Here is an 18,865-nt window from a genome sequence, read left to right as displayed (position 1 = left end):
TTGTTTGTCCTCCTCCAGTGCGGGACGAGCCAACACAAGGGAGCGCATTCGCCAACATCCAGGCACGCAATGCGATTTGGAAAGCAGCTCCTTTCCAAAGAGTGGCACACGAACGATCCTTCAGTCCCGCTCGGGGGGCACGGAACCCCCGCCACACACAGCTTCAAGTAGCGAGTCAGGCGCTGGGGCTTTCGCTTACGGCCACACCACCCTGAACACGCCCGATCTCTTCTGATCTCGGAAGCTAAGCAGCGTCGGGCCTGGTTAGTACTTGGATGGGAGACTGCCTGGGAATACCAGGTGCTGTAAGCTTTTGCTCTCCCGGCCAGCAGGGGTCGCCGTTGGTGCCGTAGGCTTTGGGAGGAAAACCTGCAGGATGGAAAGGTGATCTATAGCCTCATCTCTAGAGATGTTTTGTTGCTGTGGCATGTGTGTGACCCATATTCAAAAAAAAAAACCCGTCTGTAAAACGAATATCGAAGCTGCCTCTAAATCTGCAAATGAAGATGAGTCGATAAACCACTCGTTTTTTGTATAACTAGACATATATTCATTTCTTACCGATTTCATTCATTGAGCACGGATACAGTAGAGGTACAGCCATTCACTGTTTGACATGTCTGCACTGGTACAGAACCGAGCAATCAGAAAACGGGTGAAACTGTCTTTAGACTCAGCAGACAGTACCGAGGCCCCCCATGACCAAATAAAGGCTAACCTCGATAATCAGCCTAAAGAACGCAGACTACAGCAAAACGACTGACTTTGAAAAGGGAATGAACGTCCGGAAGGAGTAGTGGAACTAGCTTGAGATGCTTCTCCGGACCCCTAACTAAAAGCCAGCGAGAACCAGCAGCGGCGTCCACTCCTGTCGAACCGGGATCCTTCCGCAGCCACGCAGCTCGTGGTGTCCTAACCCTCCCGTATCTGATTTTGGACCAAGCACATCAGGGGAGAGCGCGAACGCAGTCCCCCACTTTTAGAAATTATGCAGTCGAGATTCCCACATTTGGGGAATTCGCAGGGGTCAACACAGCCGGAGTGCAATGGCCGAGCCTCGCCCTGGGTGAACCTCCTTCTTGATCAAGGTATCTCCCCTGCCAGGTAAGTATGAGTTAAACAGGCCCCTGCAAGCGGCCCGCACCCACAGCACAAATCGTGCAGCCTAGGCCACCTCCTCGCCCCGCACGCCACCGCCTCCTGCTGGGCCCACTCTTTCACACACTCACACGCCACACTAACACTCAAAAGTGTGGGCAAAACGAGAAAACGAGCGCGCCGTTTCCTACACATCTGCAGTCGCCGTTGCGCATTCGCAGCATGTCCCGGGATGCAATTCGGCCTCATTTGCATAACTCCAGACCGGCAGATCGCCACGCAAGCTCGCGACGTGCGCCTGCCACACACCGAACAAACCTTTTCAGCAATTTCCAAAAAACGGGCCTGCTCGCCTGCCCACAAGGCTCCGTCTCTTACCTGCTCTCCAGAGCCTGCTGCCTTCTGTGCTTTTCTCTCGGCACCGCTGCAGCGCACACAACTCCTGCAGCGGGAGGGGGGGAGAAAGTTCCCGCGCTAAGCCGCAGGGAAGGCTCGCTCCGTGCGCACACGTCCTTTCGATGCCAGTCCAACAAGTGCTCCGCATTAGCTGCGTCGGGGCTCCGGCGTGTCGCACCTCACCTCACCTCGCACTGCCCCCTCCTTGAATGTCTGCCGCTGGGCATGCCCCGCTCTCCTCCGCCTTATCTTATCGCGTGTGAGCACCGACAATGGCCACAATGCCGGGGAATGGCACCTGTAAAGTGTTAATTGGGGCACAGGAACAGCCCGTCTCGTCTCGGGGGGGCCGGCTTCAGAGACAATACAGCAAACACAGCGGGGCGGGGGAAGAAGACGACACCACACATGCGGGTACATTCAGCTCCGGCGGGAACGAGACATTTGTCGGTCTTTTCAAGTGCCGAGAGCCGAGCAATCCTTCACTTGTATCGTTTCTCCCCGGTGACTAGATCTGGCCCTGCGACTCTCGACTGGGCTCACCCCCGGGGCAGCCCAGCAGGTGTGAGCCTGGCCGGCACCCGGATGGGAGATTCCACCCCGGAAAAGCTCCGGTTGCTGCTGCTCCTGCAAGAGGTGTGACTGGGACCAGTAGGGAGCGCTCACCCTGCGGGCTGTGTGGCTCTCTTACGCCCCAGCCTCCTGATGGCGACACTCTGCTGCACAAACAGGCGCCGTCCTTCGGGGGAGGCGTCAAACCGAGGTCCCGACCCTCCTTGGCCATTAGGAAACCCCAGGGCGTCTCTCAAAAAGAGACGCCGGGGGTGTCCCTCTGGTGTTAGTGCTCCCCTTTACACATCAGTCGGGGTCTCCTCCTAATCCCCGTTTCACCTGTAACAATCAATGACGAGGCCCCCCTGTCCGTGAGATTTAGTACTCGCGCAAGAGACCGGGGGCAGAGCGCGAACGCGGTCCCCCGCCCCCCACAAAGTGCGCGCTCCGGGTTCCCTCTCGGGGCCCTGCAACACAGCGGAAGGGCAGCGAGAAGGAGCCTCTTGCTCTGACGCCGCAAGGCCACAAGAGGGCGGAGGCGCCGCGCGCCCGGCCGACGTGTTGGACCGGTGCGCTTTACGTGCTGAAATAAACACGCGAAAGCCCCGAAATGTTTCCAGAGTGCTGTGCACTGGAGGTTTTTGTCTGGTGAAGACTTGCCTGGTGCTCCTCCGTGCAGATTGTTTGTCCTCCTCCAGTGCGGGACGAGCCAACACAAGGGAGCGCATTCGCCAACATCCAGGCACGCAATGCGATTTGGAAAGCAGCTCCTTTCCAAAGAGTTGCACACGAACGATCCTTCAGTCCCGCTCGGGGGGCACGGAACCCCCGCCACACACAGCTTCAAGTAGCGAGTCAGGCGCCAGGGCTTTCGCTTACGGCCACACCACCCTGAACACGCCCGATCTCGTCTGATCTCGGAAACTAAGCAGCGTCGGGCCTGGTTAGTACTTGGATGGGAGACTGCCTGGGAATACCAGGTGCTGTAAGCTTTTGCTCTCCCAGCCAGCAGGGGTCGCCGTTGGTGCCGTAGGCTTTGGGAGGAAAACCTGCAGGATGGAAAGGTGATCTATAGCCTCATCTCTAGAGATGTTTTGTTGCTGTGGCATGTGTGTGACCCATATTCAAAAAAAAAAACCCGTCTGTAAAACGAATATCGAAGCTGCCTCTAAATCTGCAAATGAAGATGAGTCGATAAACCACTCGTTTTTCGTATAACTAGACATATATTCATTTGTTACCGATTTCATTCATTGAGCACGGATACAATAGAGGTAGAGCCATTCACTGTTTGACATGTCTGCACTGGTACAGAACCGAGCAATCAGAAAACGGGTGAAACTGTCTTTAGACTCAGCATACAGTACCGAGGCCCCCCATGACCAAATAAAGGCTAACCTCGATAATCAGCCTAAAGAACGCAGACTACAGCAAAACGACTGACTTTGAAAAGGGAATGAACGTCCGGAAGGAGTAGTGGAACTAGCTTGAGATGCTTCTCCGGACCCCTAACTAAAAGCCAGCGAGAACCAGCAGCGGCGTCCACTCCTGTCGAACCAGGATCCTTCCGCAGCCACGCAGCTCGTGGTGTCCTAACCCTCCCGTATCTGATTTTGGACCAAGCACATCAGGGGAGAGCGCGAACGCAGTCCCCCACTACCAGAAATTATGCAGTTGAGATTCCCACATTTGGGGAATTCGCAGGGGTCAGCACAGCCGGAGTGCAATGGCCGAGCCTCGCCCTGGGTGAACCGATTTCGATTTCGATTTTTAAGAACTTTATTTTCTTTTCACAAAAAAATACAGGAAATCACAAATCAGAAAGCTTTACATTAATATACATACTTAAAACAGTATATATGATCACATCTCATTACATTTTGACACGGTAACAGTTACATAGCAACAATTTTCTTTTTTTCTGGTGCAAATCACATTCTTTATTTAAACATGATAATGTTTTTCACAGTTTCTTGAGATACTGTCCAATGCTCTCTATTTCCCACAGATTTTCTGCTTCCTCCCTCCCTTCTCTCCACAGATCTCTGAGGTAATAGTTCTCTCGGGTGATGAACAGGGCCAGGCTACCTGCTGCCTTGACTGGGACCTCGATGCCTTTGAACAGCCCCATGTTCCTCACTCTCCACAGGGCGTCTTTCCCACTGTTCACCACGGCCCAGATCCTGTCAAACACGTCAGGGGGAAGTTTGACAGGAGAGATGCCGTATATGATGAAAGCAGCGGTCAGGGTAAATTGGGGCGAGAGAGCCTGCAACCAATCTTCAAACTGTGCCCAGAAGGCCTTAGCAAAAAAGCAGGACCACAGGAGATGGGTCACAGTCTCCTCCTCGCCGCAGCCCACCCTAACGCAGCGAGGGCTGGGGGTGAGGCCCCTACGGTACAAGAAAGTTCGTACCGGTAAGCACTGGTGGACGACACTCCAGGCTAAATCTCTGTGAATGTTGCACAGAAATTTAGAGGATGTGTGTTTCCACACCTTCCTTGTTTGGGCTGATGTTAAAATGCCCACAGGGGTCTGCCTATTGTTCTGGGGTGCTACGAAATCTTCCAGTTTTTGGACGCTGACATCTCGGAGGGGAATATGGCCAATTGGGTGAGATCTTAGAAAACTTTTAACTGTCCCATAAATTGCAGGGCATGTGTCAGAGAGTGGGACGTCCAGCTTGGGTCTGACACCCCACACTCTGAACACCTCCCTACCTACCCAGAGCCTGGAAAAATAAGTCCAGGTACGCGCTGCAGGTGCTGTTGCAAAGCCTCTCAGCACAGAGGCCAGGAAAATGCACAGCAGCTTCGTAGCAATATCTGGGACAGACTTCCCCCCTGAGGGTAGCGGCCTGTACATTATTTCCCTTCTGAGTCTTTCCTGCTTCCCACCCCATAGAAATTGAAACATCAATCTCCTCAGCACCGCCGCAACACGGTGTGGGATTGGGAAGGTAGAAGCCAGAAAATTCAAGACAGGCAAGAGCTCGGCTTTGATGACCAGCACCTTCCCTGTCATGGTGAGGTCTCGGTCCTTCCATTGCATCAGTTTTTTGTTTAAGATTGGCAATTTGTTCTGCCAATTTACTGTTCCCATCTCTTCTCCAAAATACACCCCCAGGACCTTAATTCTCTTCTCTTGCAGCCTGAGATCATGTCCTTCTTTTGGCTCCCTCCAGTTCTGATAAAAAATCTCACTCTTAGATGTGTTAATTTTTGCGGAGGAAGCCAAAGAGAACCGATCACAGCACTGCAGAGCTCTGCTAATTGAGGCATTGTCAGAGAGGAGCAGGGTGACGTCATCCATGTATAGAGATGTCTTTACCTCTCCTCCCCCACTTCCAGGCACTGGTATCCCATTAATGGCCTGATCCTGGCGCAAGGCACAGGCTAAGGGCTCCATAGCCAAAACGAATAACAAGGGGGATAATGGGCAGCCCTGCCTCACCCCTGAACAGACTTCAAAGGTGCGTGATCTATTGCCATTAACCATGACTCTGCTGTTGCTACCTGTGTACAGCAGGTTAATCCACTTTCTCATGATGGGGCCAAACTTCATGTGCTCAAGTACCGATGTTAAGTACTGCCGGTTTAGGCGGTCAAAGGCCTTTTCTAGGTCTACACCTAAAATGCACAGAGGGAGGGAGCGATCCTCAGAGTACAGACAGACATCCCTCAACAAGGCCAGGTTGTCGCTCATCAGGCGTCCTGCTATCCCACAAGTCTGTTCTTTCCCTACCAGTGAGGCCACTACATTTTGTAGGCGCAGGAAAAGGGCTTTGGACAGGATCTTAGTGTCCACGCCTAACAGGCTGAGGGGTCTCCAGTTCTTTATGTCATTTTTTGCTCCTTTCTTAAACAAGAGAGAGATAGTGCCTTCTCTTAAGGAGTCAGGCAGCAATTCTGTCTTGTAGCTTTCCTCGAATAGGAGCAGTAGCGGATCCTGAAGCAGATCCCAAAAGGTGCAATAAAATTCTTTAGGGAGCCCGTCAGCACCCGGAGTTTTCCCCTTCTGTAAGCTCTCCATAGCCTGTCTCAGCTCTTCTACTGTCAAATCCCTCTCAAGTACTTCCCTATCTTCTTCACTCAAAATGTTTTCTAGCTTTGAGGTAAAAAAATGAATATCTTCATCCTTTACCTCTGTAGAGCTGTACAGTCTTGAGTAGAAGGCCTCGGTGCAGGAGAGGATAGCACTCGGCTCTGTTCTCTCTCGTCCCTCCTCATCAACTACACTTTCCATGACAGTCTTGGAGCCTACCACTTTCCTGAAAAAGAAGCGAGTACACTTCTCATTTTCTTCCAAGAACTGCACTCTGCTTCTTAACAGCACTCCTCGACTACTTTCTTCGGCTATGCTCCGGATGTCCTTTTTTAAAAGGGCGATATCCTCGAGCACATCGAAGCCACTGTGCAGCATCGTGTAGAGACGCTGCAGCTGCCTCTGTTTCCTGGCTAGCACTCCTCTCCGTCTGGCAGCAGCCTTCCTTCCCTCAGCCATGAAAAAGGCCTTTGTCCTCACCTTCACCTCCTCCCACCACTCTCCTACTGACCCGTACAGACACTGCAAGGACAGCCACTGTGATAGTTTCTCCTTGTAGCGGGATACTACCCCCTCGTTCTCTAGCAGCTTTGTGTTGAGTTTCCAGAGGCCTGGGCCAAAGACAGTCCCGCCCTGGAGTTCCACTCTACACCCTAAAGCCTGATGATCTGAGAAGAAGACAGGCTGAAGAGTGACCCCAACAACTTTCACTCTCTCTGAGACAAAGCAATAGTCAATTCTGGAGCTGCTATTCCTCCCTGACCATGTATATCCTGCTGTTGTGGGATATATACATCTATATGTGTCTGAGAGTTTAAAGTCTTGAACTAAGTTTTGCAGGGCCAGTGAGCTGGAATCCAATTTTATCGGCGAGCTAGACTGCCTGTCTGTGTGCTCTAAGATACAATTAAAATCCCCTCCCACTATCACGTCTGTGCTGCATAACAATAGGGGGGAGAGTGCCTTGAGTAGCTCCACCCTTCCTCCTACGTCAGTAGGGCAATACACATTGATTAGCCGCAGGTTAACGGTCCCCCATTCCACATCCACACACAGCAACCTGCCATCTATGACCCTCTGAATACTTTTCAATTTGAATGCCCATCCTTTGAAAAGAATGGCCACGCCAGAGGCTCTGTTGTTATTGTCCCCTGACCAAACAGAAGGCCCTTTATCCCACCTATCTTCAAAACTTTTATACCTCTCTTGATAGGCTAAAGCACACTCCTGCAACATCAACACATCTCCCTCTCTCTGCTGGAGGTAATCAAAGACAGACTGGCATTTAACTCTGTCATTGATACCTCTTGTGTTAAGAGAAATTATGTTAAGAGCCATATTACATAAGAAAGTGGAACCAGTCTTTACAAAACACATTTCTCTTCGGTCTCACCTGTTACCTTTTTCTTTTTCTTTTTCTTCTTACCAATTTCCTGCCAGCCATCCTCTGAATGAGCCTTCATCAGGGTGGCAGCAGTAAAAGCGTTCACAGAGTCCATTTCAAGGAAGGGGGTAGAGGGAGGGGTGGAGAGGTTCCAGCTGTCCCCATCGCCATGCTCTCCTTCCTCCTCGCTCGGGGAGAAAACAGAGTCATTTTTTCTTTTCCTCAAGTCCAGCTCCTGGGAGCACTGAGGGGAAAGGGGTGCAGCCGATGCACCAGTCTCCTCTTCCCCCTCACCCACCAGCTGCTGCAGATCCTCCGTGATGGACTGGATGGAGGAGAGGAGGGCATCTGTAGCACTTGCAGAGTCTGAGAAAAGCAGCTCCGCTGAATCCTGGGTATCCTCGCTGGACCCGCTCCACCGGGGGGCCCCACACTGGCCCTCGTTCTGAGGAGCAGGAGTGGGGGAGGGGTCCTCGCTGTTCTCGGGGGTTTTCAAACCCTCGTGCTTGTCTGGTGCAGTCTGCGGTTGTGGGGGCGTAGTGGATTTCTCTTCCACCAGCCCCGGAGCCACAGCAGGACTGATCCTGGCTGGAGGCTGAGAGTCTTTGTCCAACAAGGGTTCTTTGTTTGACTTGTTGTTTGCTTTGGATTTTCGGGCCGGTTTGGCTGAAACAAGCACTGCCTCATCCTTTCTCATTTTGAGTTTATTGGCGTAGGCGTGAGGGCAGTTCTTAAAAACGTGTCCTTCCGAGCCACATAAATTGCACTTTGGCAGCATTGAACAGTCAGAGGCTAAATGTCCCTGTTTGCCACAGGTCTTGCAGCATTTCACAGTGCAGGACGATGCCAGGTGTCCCACAGCACCACAGCGCCGACACACCTTTGGTTGTCCCACATAAAACACATAGCCATTGCAGGCGCCCAGCCGGATTGTAGAGGGCAGGTGCCTTAAGCCTCCATTTACGCTGTCCGGTAGCAAGCGAACCTCGAATTTCCTTGCTCCTGTTTTTATACCATCAACATCTCTAACCTCAGTTCCATGGTGGACGGTGCAGTACTGGTTAAGCCAGGTGTGAATGTCCTCCGTCTTTGCCAGTTCCGAGAACATAACAACATGCACCGTTTTCCTCTCTCTCTGTGTCAGAGGCTGCAAGTTGATCTTCTCAAGTGCAGGAACTTTGCCTCTTTTTGCCTCAAACACATCCACGCATTGTTCAAACAGAGGATAGGTAGCAAATACAACCTCAAATGCTTTCTGACCTGGGAGAGCGAAGATGAAATCCAAGTGCCGAGGTTCAAAGCCAAGTTCCTTCTGTAACACTTTTCTGCTGAACTGCATACGATCCATGAAGAGGTCATCCAAGAGCTCAAAACGTACAGCATTCTTACGTGATCCAAAGGTTGCCATTTCAAAAACCGCAAATCGAACACTGCTTCCAACAAAAGAAAAACAATCCAACTACTCCACCTACAGGCTGATCAAGGTATCTCCCCTGCCAGGTAAGTATGAGTTAAACAGGCCCCTGCAAGCGGCCCGCACCCACAGCACAAATCGCGCAGCCTAGGCCACCTCCTCGCCCCGCACGCCACCGCCTCCTGCTGGGCCCACTCTTTCGCACACTTACACGCCACACTAACACTCAAAAGTGTGGGCAAAACGAGAAAACGAGTGCGCCGTTTCCTACACATCTGCAGTCGCCGTTGTGCATTCGCAGCATGTCCCGGGATGCAATTCGGCCTCATTTGCATAACTCCAGACCGGCAGATCGCCACGCAAGCTCGCGACGTGCGCCTGCCACACACCGAACAAACCTTTTCAGCAATTTCCAAAAAACGGGCCTGCTCGCCTGCCCACAAGGCTCCGTCTCTTACCTGCTCTCCAGAGCCTGCTGCCTTCTGTGCTTTTCTCTCGGCACCGCTGCAGCGCACACAACTCCTGCAGCGGGAGGGGGGGAGAAAGTTCCCGCGCTCCGCCGCAGGGAAGGCTCGCTCCGTGCGCACACGTCCTTTCGATGCCAGTCCAACAAGTGCTCCGCATTAGCTGCGTTGGGGCCTCACCTCACCTCGCACTGCCCCCTCCTTGAATGTCTGCCGCTGGGCATGCCCCGCTCTCCTCCGCCTTATCTTATCGCGTGTGAGCACCGACAATGGCCACAATGCCGGGGAATGGCACCTGTAAAGTGTTAATTGGGGCACAGGAACAGCCCGTCTCGTCTCGGGGGGGCCGGCTTCAGAGACAATACAGCAAACACAGCGGGGCGGGGGAAGAAGACGACACCACACATGCGGGTACATTCAGCTCCGGCGGGAACGAGACATTTGTCGGTCTTTTCAAGTGCCGAGAGCCGAGCAATCCTTCACTTGTATCGTTTCTCCCCGGTGACTAGATCTGGCCCTGCGACTCTCGACTGGGCTCACCCCCGGGGCAGCCCAGCAGGTGTGAGCCTGGCCGGCACCCGGATGGGAGATTCCACCCCGGAAAAGCTCCGGTTGCTGCTGCTCCTGCAAGAGGTGTGACTGGGACCAGTAGGGAGCGCTCACCCTGCGGGCTGTGTGGCTCTCTTACGCCCCAGCCTCCTGATGGCGACACTCTGCTGCACAAACAGGCGCCGTCCTTCGGGGGAGGCGTCAAACCGAGGTCCCGACCCTCCTTGGCCATTAGACTACCCCAGGGCGTCTCTCAAAAAGAGACGCCGGGGGTGTCCCTCTGGTGTTAGTGCTCCCCTTTACCCATCAGTCGGGGTCTCCTCCTAATCCCCGTCTCACCTGTAACAATCAATGACGAGGCCCCCCTGTCCGTGAGATTTAGTACTCGCGCAAGAGACCGGGGGCAGAGCGCGAACGCGGTCCCCCGCCCCCCACAAAGTGCGCGCTCCGGGTTCCCTCTCGGGGCCCTGCAACACAGCGGAAGGGCAGCGAGAAGGAGCCTCTTGCTCTGACGCCGCAAGGCCACAAAAGGGTGGAGGCGCCGCGCGCCCGGCCGACGTGTTGGACCGGTGCGCTTTACGTGCTGAAATAAACACGCGAAAGCCCCGAAATGTTTCCAGAGTGCTGTGCACTGGAGGTTTTTGTCTGGTGAAGACTTGCCTGGTGCTCCTCCGTGCAGATTGTTTGTCCTCCTCCAGTGCGGGACGTGCCAACACAAGGGAGCGCATTCGCCAACATCCAGGCACGCAATGCGATTTGGAAAGCAGCTCCTTTCCAAAGAGTGGCACACGAACGATCCTTCAGTCCCGCTCGGGGGGCACGGAACCCCCGCCACACACAGCTTCAAGTAGCGAGTCAGGCGCCGGGGCTTTCGCTTATGGCCACACCACCCTGAACACGCCCGATCTCGTCTGATCTCGGAAGCTAAGCAGTGTAGATAAAACTGGTTCAGGGACGCCAAATAATGTAGATTAAGCCGGTTCAGGGACGCCAAATATGTAAGAAAAGTGGCTCTCTGAAGGCACCAGTTCTGTAAGGTTTGGGCATTTACTGAGACAATTATTAATTGTAGCAGTAAATCACAAAGTTGATTCTTTTGATGGCTTTAGAATCCAACCATGCGACATAACTCAAACAACGCGCACACACAGGTACTAATACACGAGGATACATTTATTAATACATAGAATATGCATGAAAAACTAACAGATCTTATCGAGAGGGTTATCAGAATACAAAAGATATATATTCAATCAGTTACAAAGTGTTACACATATCAAGAGGACATACGTTCAGTATATCATTCATTAAGACCGTTTCGTAAAGTGAACTTGGTTACAACTTCTACATTAGATACTCAAAACAAGTACATAACTCTTAGGAATTAAATTGATATCAACTGGTTTGGATAACAATTGAATTCTCGAGCTGTAATGCATTGAAGTTGAATACTCATCCAATCTTTGGGGATTCAGATCTCCTGCGGGCACAAAGAAACAGTTGCAGGCTGTTGCTGTCCAATCCGCGCTCTCTGGCTCCGTGCCAGGCTGTGCTGTGCGGCTTGCGACGGTGCGCTGCTGTTGCTCATTGTTGGCTTTAACTAGCAAAGTTTGTGCACAGGAGAAAAGATGATTGTGGGTCCCAGCAAGTCAGGAAGAGGACCAGTTCGTTCCTGATGAAGAGCTAGTTCTGAATAGTGATTCAGCTTTCCACAGTTCCGACCTGTTCATGAGGCCTGCTGCTGGTTACTCTCTGGCAACCTCCGCTCTAGACTCTTAGAACAAAGGAAAGTTCTGGCTGTTCCGTGGTTGTCCGGGCTGAGTCTCAGGATGGTCAGGAGGCGCGCTGCGAGAGGCGCGCTGCGAGAATGTCCTGCCCTTGGGAGCCTTCTGCTCCTGGGCCGTCCTGCCCTGGAATTCTCCTTTGAATTCCCTTTAGAATCTTACTGAATCTTGTTGAATCTTCCCTTCTGAATCTGAATCTGAATCTGAATCTGAATCTCTCAGGCTCTCTGTGTTGCCTGTTTTTACCTGTTTTTACCTGGAGGAACTTCAGCTCATTGATTGGCTGAAAGTTCCATGGGCATCAGAGTCCCACGTGGGTTACTCGGCCCTACCAGTCCCTGATTGGTTGATCAGGGTGAGATATGAGTCACTTAGTCCTGACACTTAGTAATGCAGTCCAGATGTCCAACTCGCACTCCCTAGACAGATAGGCACCAATGGATGACCATTGATCATGATAGCCAGGCTTAGCTAAGTGCATCCCCCTTTGGGAGCTGTCCTTATCAAAAGAAAACATCTTGCATGAATGGTTTCTCTGTGGCTGCACCACAGAGATGAACAGAGAAATGGGGCCTCATTTGGGAAGCTCAGAAACCCTTAATTCTGCCTTATTAATAAACCTCGCCGCTACATATCCCCCCTTTTTGAAGGTCACGAGGTCCCGAGGCATTGTTGCCTTCAAAACAAAACAGAGTTAAGTGATGTCCCTTGCCATTAGAACATTAACCTTAAATGTCCACATTACTCCTCGAGAATTCATACCGGAACCAGCATTGGATACAAACAGGATGAATAACATCTGGAGTATGTATAAACACGGTAGGAGACATTATCTAAGTCTAGGAATTACACATCAGGAAGTTCACTGTCAATATCTGATACCTCTGTAGTAGATATTTGGGGAGAAGTCACTTCCTTTCTTTTGACATGCTACCGTTGACTCATTCGTGCTACCCAGAGTACATCTTGATGTGAGAGTACATCATTCAGAGTACACTGTCAGTCATGATCCAGCTACCTGGCAGTAGTGTTACAATAACAACAGTTCCTGTTCCCAGCCCCCCCCGATAAACCACAACACCTGTGTTGGGTATCTGCTAGGGTGGTTTGGAGGTTTGTTCCATTAAAGCAAACTAACTACCTGTACCTCTTCAGGGCTTACTGTTTCTTGGATTTCTATCCAATTCAATAGTGTGGCACCTGAAGGCATCCATGACCTCAAGTTTGGTCTTATGTTGTCTGGTTCTAGACAGTACAGTGTTAAGTTCAAGAGCACTATGGCCTCCTCGGGAACTTGCAGGAAAACTGTTTGATTAGGTAGCTGCATTGCGGTAGCTGTATCATGCCTGTCACAAGTCATGGTGTCAGTTAAATGTGGTGTGCTGACCAGCCATTTACTTCCCACCTGCTCTTCGTGGGGTTCATTAACCTCCCTCTGCTCATTAGTAGCTTTACACCCTTCATTGGTGAATCATTTAGACACAGCCAATGGATAGCTTTGGTAGCCATACCCATCTCAAGATTTGGAACCGAATTCAATCTTGGATTGCCTTCTGGGTGAGCTATGAGCAATGGGGTTAATGTCACATACTCCTCTACTGAGAAGAGTGGAATCAAGTGGGTTGGGAATTGTGCCATGGCTAGACTGGCTACAGTGGCACTAAGCTCCCTTAACAGGTCTTGTGTCAACATTCTGGCCTGTTGCACACAAGCATAAACCCACTGTATAACACCAACAATCATGTCCACTGGTTGGGGAATAAGGTTTAACCCTGTTGCATAGGAAGTTGCCTGTAGGGTTTCCCCTAAGCTTTCCAACTTTTGCTGCTGTTGATACAGTCTGTCACTACCCTCTGGCATTTCTGACACCTGCCTTCTTGGGGCAGTCGGGGTGAGAGTGCCAGTAGCACACAAACCTACCAGAAATAGCAAACGTGCAACAGTGGCGGCAGCAATCAGTCCTCCCAAAAGTCTTTTCGGGTGGCTGATCCCAGTCATCTCCTTCTGAGTGACTGTTGCCTTTCTAAGCTGGCGCAGCGTGTACATGGTGTCTTTCTCAGTATGCCATGTGGCATCTTGGGCACCAACATCCTGGAAATCTGTGGAGATCTGACGCAGCTGCTGATGCTGCTCCTCCTTTTCCAGGGCATTTGCTTTTTCGATTTGTTCATGCCTGTGCTCTAGGAACCCTGCAGGGGGCGGTGCAGCGGTGGAGCATGCCTGACCCTCGGCTGAGTGGTCATCTGGAGCACCTGAGTGATCTGGGATTGTTACCCTATTCTCACTGTTCAGGTCCACCCTGCACACCTCCTGATTGAGGAATCCCTCTATCGGCATGTTTACAATCGTTCGCTGGGGGTAGGTGTAGGACACCTGCTCGCTCCCCCCTTCCCTCGCTAGGGGTTCAGGGAGCTGCCCCAGCAGTGGGATAGCTAGTTCACTGTCTTTGAACTTACTATCACTCACCAGGCCCATGTCAGTGCAGGCGGGGATTCTGACACCCCTCTTTGCGATGTTCTGCACTGGCAGGTGGGTGGCTTGACCATCCAGCTCCAGTCTGGCTGAACCACTGTTGGTCAGACTCAGACTGACAGACTGAGCTGGTGGCTGTGAGAAAACCGGCTCGGCTTTCATTCCCTGTCCCTTCTGGGGGACTGGGTGTGTAGGCAACCCTGCCGTTGAGGCAGGAACAATCAGGTCAGTCTCACTCACTACCTGGTAGTTGTGAGAAATAATGTTACCTGACTGCAGGTTCCCTGGGTCACAGCAGAGGGAATCAGCATCTGGGATCAGGTGTGTCCACAGCGCAGTAGTCTCAGCGTCCAGCTGGACCTCCTGTCTAACCTGTGAATGTTGCACCAGGGGCACCTGGCGGTGGCCCTGTGACAGCTGCTCAAGCAGATCCTCACTAATAGAGGACCTCTCAGGGCTAAGGGCGAGGGCTACATCACCAACCTGCTCTCCTGCCATCTGGATCCCTTCCACCACTGCGGGGTGGTGGTCCTGACCCCTCTTGGGTGCCAGGGTGCACAGGGAAAGCTCCTTTTCATCGCCAGGTGGGGAGATCAGCTCCTCTTTAGGGATGTAAAAGGTGTGTGCTTTACCTGGTGGATCAGGCGGCTGCTCGGAGCACCGCTCCTGTGGCATGGAGGCTGTTGGGACCTTGGCTGGGGCACGACTTCCCTGTATATTCGGGGAACAAGAAAATATTTTTATTTCTTGTCCAGAGGGAACAGAAGGAATCTCCGCATGGGCTTCTGTGTTCGGTGGGCACTGTGTGAGCACAGTCTGCCTCTTGGCCCCCCTTTCCTTCTGTACAGAAGGCTTAGGAGCCTTGACCTGTTTCCACACCTTGCCTTTCTGGTGATCCACCAAAGGTTCCTCTCTGAGTCGCATGCCCTTTTCTTTTTCTACCCGTTTGAGCTTGCCGTGTGACATCAAACACCTCTCAACCTCAGTGTCAATCAGTGTCTCACTGTGTAAGACATCTCCCATGGCAGCCTTGAGGTAAAAGCTTCCTGCTTTTCCTCTGTGTTTTACTGCCTGCTCTGTGACTTCAGGGGTGGAGTCAGCACTCACTTGGGAGTGGCTGACCTCATCCAGGCAGGAACCCTTCCGCTCAATCAGATAGACTGAGGGAGGGAGAGGGGGCGGGTCTCCGCCTCCTCCAGTGGAGAGTATCAGCTCATTCACGCTTCCGGCAGCCTTGGGGAGCGGTTGTCCCTGTCCTAATAAAGCTTGTTCAAGCCTGGCCAGGCGGGCGGCTACTGAATCCTTTTGTTCAGCTTTTTCTAGCCCTTTCCCTCCCCCGGTGTTCTCATGGCACTTAGGACGCTGGGTGCGGTCCTGTGTGCCAGCTTTGGAACAGGGCTTAGCCAGCTCAGGAGCCTGTGCTCCTTCGAGCAGGAGGGAATTAACCCTGCTGGCTCTGACGGCGAACACAGTCGCTTTAACAGCTTTTTGCTCAGAGTGACTTTGGACATCATACTCCCAGGCTTTCTGCACGAATCTCTTAATATCAGTCATTTTCATGGTCTGTGCATCTGTATGCATTAAGATCATCTTTCTGACTGACGGGTGGAGATTCGCAATGAATAAACCCTTGAAATGTGTGTTCTCTTCGCAACCCTCATCATTTCGCCCTGCAAAATAAGTTCGTCTAAGTCTCTCGTAATATTCGCGAGGGGACTCTGCTCTCTCGTGCTTAATGTTAAGAGCGGCGGCTATCGCAGCAGTCGGGTCAATAAACGCACTGTATTCTTCGATAAGTGCTTGACATAGCTGCTCAAAGTCATTACAGACTTCTTTCATCTGCCTAGCCATCCACTCATGTACAGCTCTGCTGGTAGTTTTCCTGACCAGAAACACTTTCTCCTGTTCTGTGGCGTTTGGCAGGTACTGCAGGTTATACCTGAGGTCCTGAATATAACTCTCGATATTATTCTCTGACACTGCCGGGTCAAATCTCTCTATGTCCTTCGCTAGCTCTCTCAGAGAATGGAGATTTATCCTAGCTTCTCCGCTGACGGAGATATGGAAGAGATCGTGGTCAGACCTGTCGCTGCTAGAGAGAGTGCTTAATAGCGACTCGAATTCAGACCTTTTAGCAACCATCGTTAAACTTAAAGAGTATTACTTTTATGTACGAAATCACAGTTTTACCACAGAAAACCACAAGATCAAGTATGCAATCAACCCGGTAGATCGCAAAAGATCAGAAAACAATCAAGCACTGCTTAAAGAGCAAGGGGAACTTTTTTTCTTTCGGCTTTCAGCACACTGTATTGTCGTGTATGAAACCCGCGGCGTTTTATATTGAATTATTCCGCTTGGTTGACTCATTTCAGTCTTGCCACGCCCGTGCCAGGGACGCCAAATAATGTAGGGAAAACCGGTTCAGGGACGCCAAATATGTAATCATAGTGGCTCTCTGAAGGCACCAGTTCTGTAGGGTTTGGGCATTTACTGAGACAATTATTAATTGTAGCAGTAAATCACAAAGTTGATTCTTTTGATGGCTTTAGAATCCAACCATGCGACATAACTCAAACAACGCGCACACACAGGTACTAATACACGAGGATACATTTATTAATACATAGAATATGCATGTAAACCTAACAGATCTTATCGAGAGGGTTATCAGAATACAAAAGGTATATATTCAATCAGTTACAAAGTGTTACACATATCAAGAGGACATACGTTCAGTATATCATTCATTTAGACTGTTTCTTTGTGCCCGCAGGAGATCTGAATCCCCAAAGATTGGATGAGTATTCAACTTCAATGCATTACAGCTCGAGAATTCAATTGTTATCCCAACCAGTTGATATCAATTTAATTCCTAAGAGTTATGTACTTGTTTTGAGTATCTAATGTAGAAGTTGTAACCAAGTTCACTTTACGAAACGGTCTAAATGAATGATATACTGAACGTATGTCCTCTTGATATGTGTAACACTTTGTAACTGATTGAATATATACCTTTTGTATTCTGATAACCCTCTCGATAAGATCTGTTAGGTTTACATGCATATTCTATGTATTAATAAATGTATCCTCGTGTATTAGTACCTGTGTGTGCGCGTTGTTTGAGTTATGTCGCATGGTTGGATTCTAAAGCCATCAAAAGAATCAACTTTGTGATTTACTGCTACAATTAATAATTGTCTCAGTAAATGCCCAAACCCTACAGAACTGGTGCCTTCAGAGAGCCACTATGATTACATATTTGGCGTCCCTGAACCGGTTTTCCCTACAGCAGCGTCGGGCCTGGTTAGTACTTGGATGGGAGACTGCCTGGGAATACCAGGTGCTGTAAGCTTTTGCTCTCCCGGCCAGCAGGGGTCGCCGTTGGTGCCGTAGGCTTTGGGAGGAAAACCTGCAGGATGGAAAGGTGATCTATAGCCTCATCTCTAGAGATGTTTTGTTGCTGTGGCATGTGTGTGACCCATATTCAAAAAAAAAAACCCGTCTGTAAAACGAATATCGAAGCTGCCTCTAAATCTGCAAATGAAGATGAGTCGATAAACCACTCGTTTTTCGTATAACTAGACATATATTCATTTGTTACCGATTTCATTCATTGAGCATGGATACAGTAGAGGTACAGCCATTCACTGTTTGACATGTCTGCACTGGTACAGAACCGAGCAATCAGAAAACGGGTGAAACTGTCTTTAGACTCAGCATACAGTACCGAGGCCCCCCATGACCAAATAAAGGCTAACCTCGATAATCAGCCTAAAGAACGCAGACTACAGCAAAACGACTGACTTTGAAAAGGGAATGAACGTCCGGAAGGAGTAGTGGAACTAGCTTGAGATGCTTCTCCGGACCCCTAACTAAAAGCCAGCGAGAACCAGCAGCGGCATCCACTCCTGTCGAACCGGGATCCTTCCGCAGCCACGCAGCTCGTGGTGTCCTAACCCTCCCGTATCTGATTTTGGACCAAGCACATCAGGGGAGAGCGCGAACGCAGTCCCCCACTACCAGAAATTATGCAGTCGAGATTCCCACATTTGGGGAATTCGCAGGGGTCAGCACAGCCGGAGTGCAATGGCCGAGCCTCGCCCTGGGTGAACCGATTTCGATTTTTAAGAACTTTATTTTCTTTTCACAAAAAAATACAGGACATCACAAATCAGAAAGCTTTACATTCATATACATACTTAAAACAGTATATATGATCACATCTCATTACATTTTGACACGGTAACAGTTACATAGCAACAATTTTCTTTTTTTCTGGTGCAAATCACATTCTTTACTTAAACTTGATAATGTTTTTCACAGTTTCTTGAGATATTGACCTATGTTCTCTATTTCCCACAGATTTTCTGCTTCCTCCCTCCCTTCTCTCCACAGATCTCTGAGGTAATAGTTCTCTCGGGTGATGAACAGGGCCAGGCTACCTGCTGCCTTGACTGGGATCTCGATGCCTTTGAACAGCCCCATGTTCCTCACTCTCCACAGGGCAACTTTCCCACTGTTCACCACGGCCCAGATCCTGTCAAACACGTCAGGAGGAAGTTTGACAGGAGAGATGCCGTATATGACGAAAGCAGCGGTCAGGGTAAATTGGGGCGAGAGAGCCAGCAACCAATCTTCAAACTGTGCCCAGAAGGCCTTAGCAAAAAAGCAGGACCACAGGAGATGGGATACAGTCTCCTCCTC

General features: G+C 50.7%; 5 non-coding genes across 5 annotated transcripts; 2 read left to right on the top strand and 3 right to left on the bottom strand.

The window, feature by feature from the left end:
* The first annotated feature begins 193 nt into the window (after nucleotides 1-193).
* Nucleotides 194-312, top strand: LOC148630747 (5S ribosomal RNA). The gene has a single exon (XR_015935014.1). It is a non-coding gene; the product is annotated as a 5S ribosomal RNA (ribosomal RNA).
* A 636-nt stretch (nucleotides 313-948) lies between these two features.
* On the bottom strand, nucleotides 949-1,112 carry LOC148630746 (U1 spliceosomal RNA). Its single transcript, XR_015934999.1, has one exon. It is a non-coding gene; the product is annotated as a U1 spliceosomal RNA (small nuclear RNA).
* A 1,807-nt stretch (nucleotides 1,113-2,919) lies between these two features.
* Nucleotides 2,920-3,038, top strand: LOC148630745 (5S ribosomal RNA). Its single transcript, XR_015935015.1, has one exon. It is a non-coding gene; the product is annotated as a 5S ribosomal RNA (ribosomal RNA).
* A 636-nt stretch (nucleotides 3,039-3,674) lies between these two features.
* Nucleotides 3,675-3,832, bottom strand: LOC148630744 (U1 spliceosomal RNA). Its single transcript, XR_015935013.1, has one exon. It is a non-coding gene; the product is annotated as a U1 spliceosomal RNA (small nuclear RNA).
* A 14,317-nt stretch (nucleotides 3,833-18,149) lies between these two features.
* LOC148630743 (U1 spliceosomal RNA) lies at nucleotides 18,150-18,319 on the bottom strand. Its single transcript, XR_015935009.1, has one exon. It is a non-coding gene; the product is annotated as a U1 spliceosomal RNA (small nuclear RNA).
* Nucleotides 18,320-18,865: the final 546 nt, after the last annotated feature.

Source organism: Lepisosteus platostomus, unplaced genomic scaffold, assembly GCF_059453375.1.
Source record: "Lepisosteus platostomus isolate fLepPlt1 unplaced genomic scaffold, fLepPlt1.hap1 Scaffold_91_H1, whole genome shotgun sequence".
NCBI lineage: Eukaryota > Metazoa > Chordata > Actinopteri > Semionotiformes > Lepisosteidae > Lepisosteus > Lepisosteus platostomus.
Note: the sequence above shows the minus strand (reverse complement) of the source record. Positions and strands in the feature narration are given on the sequence as shown.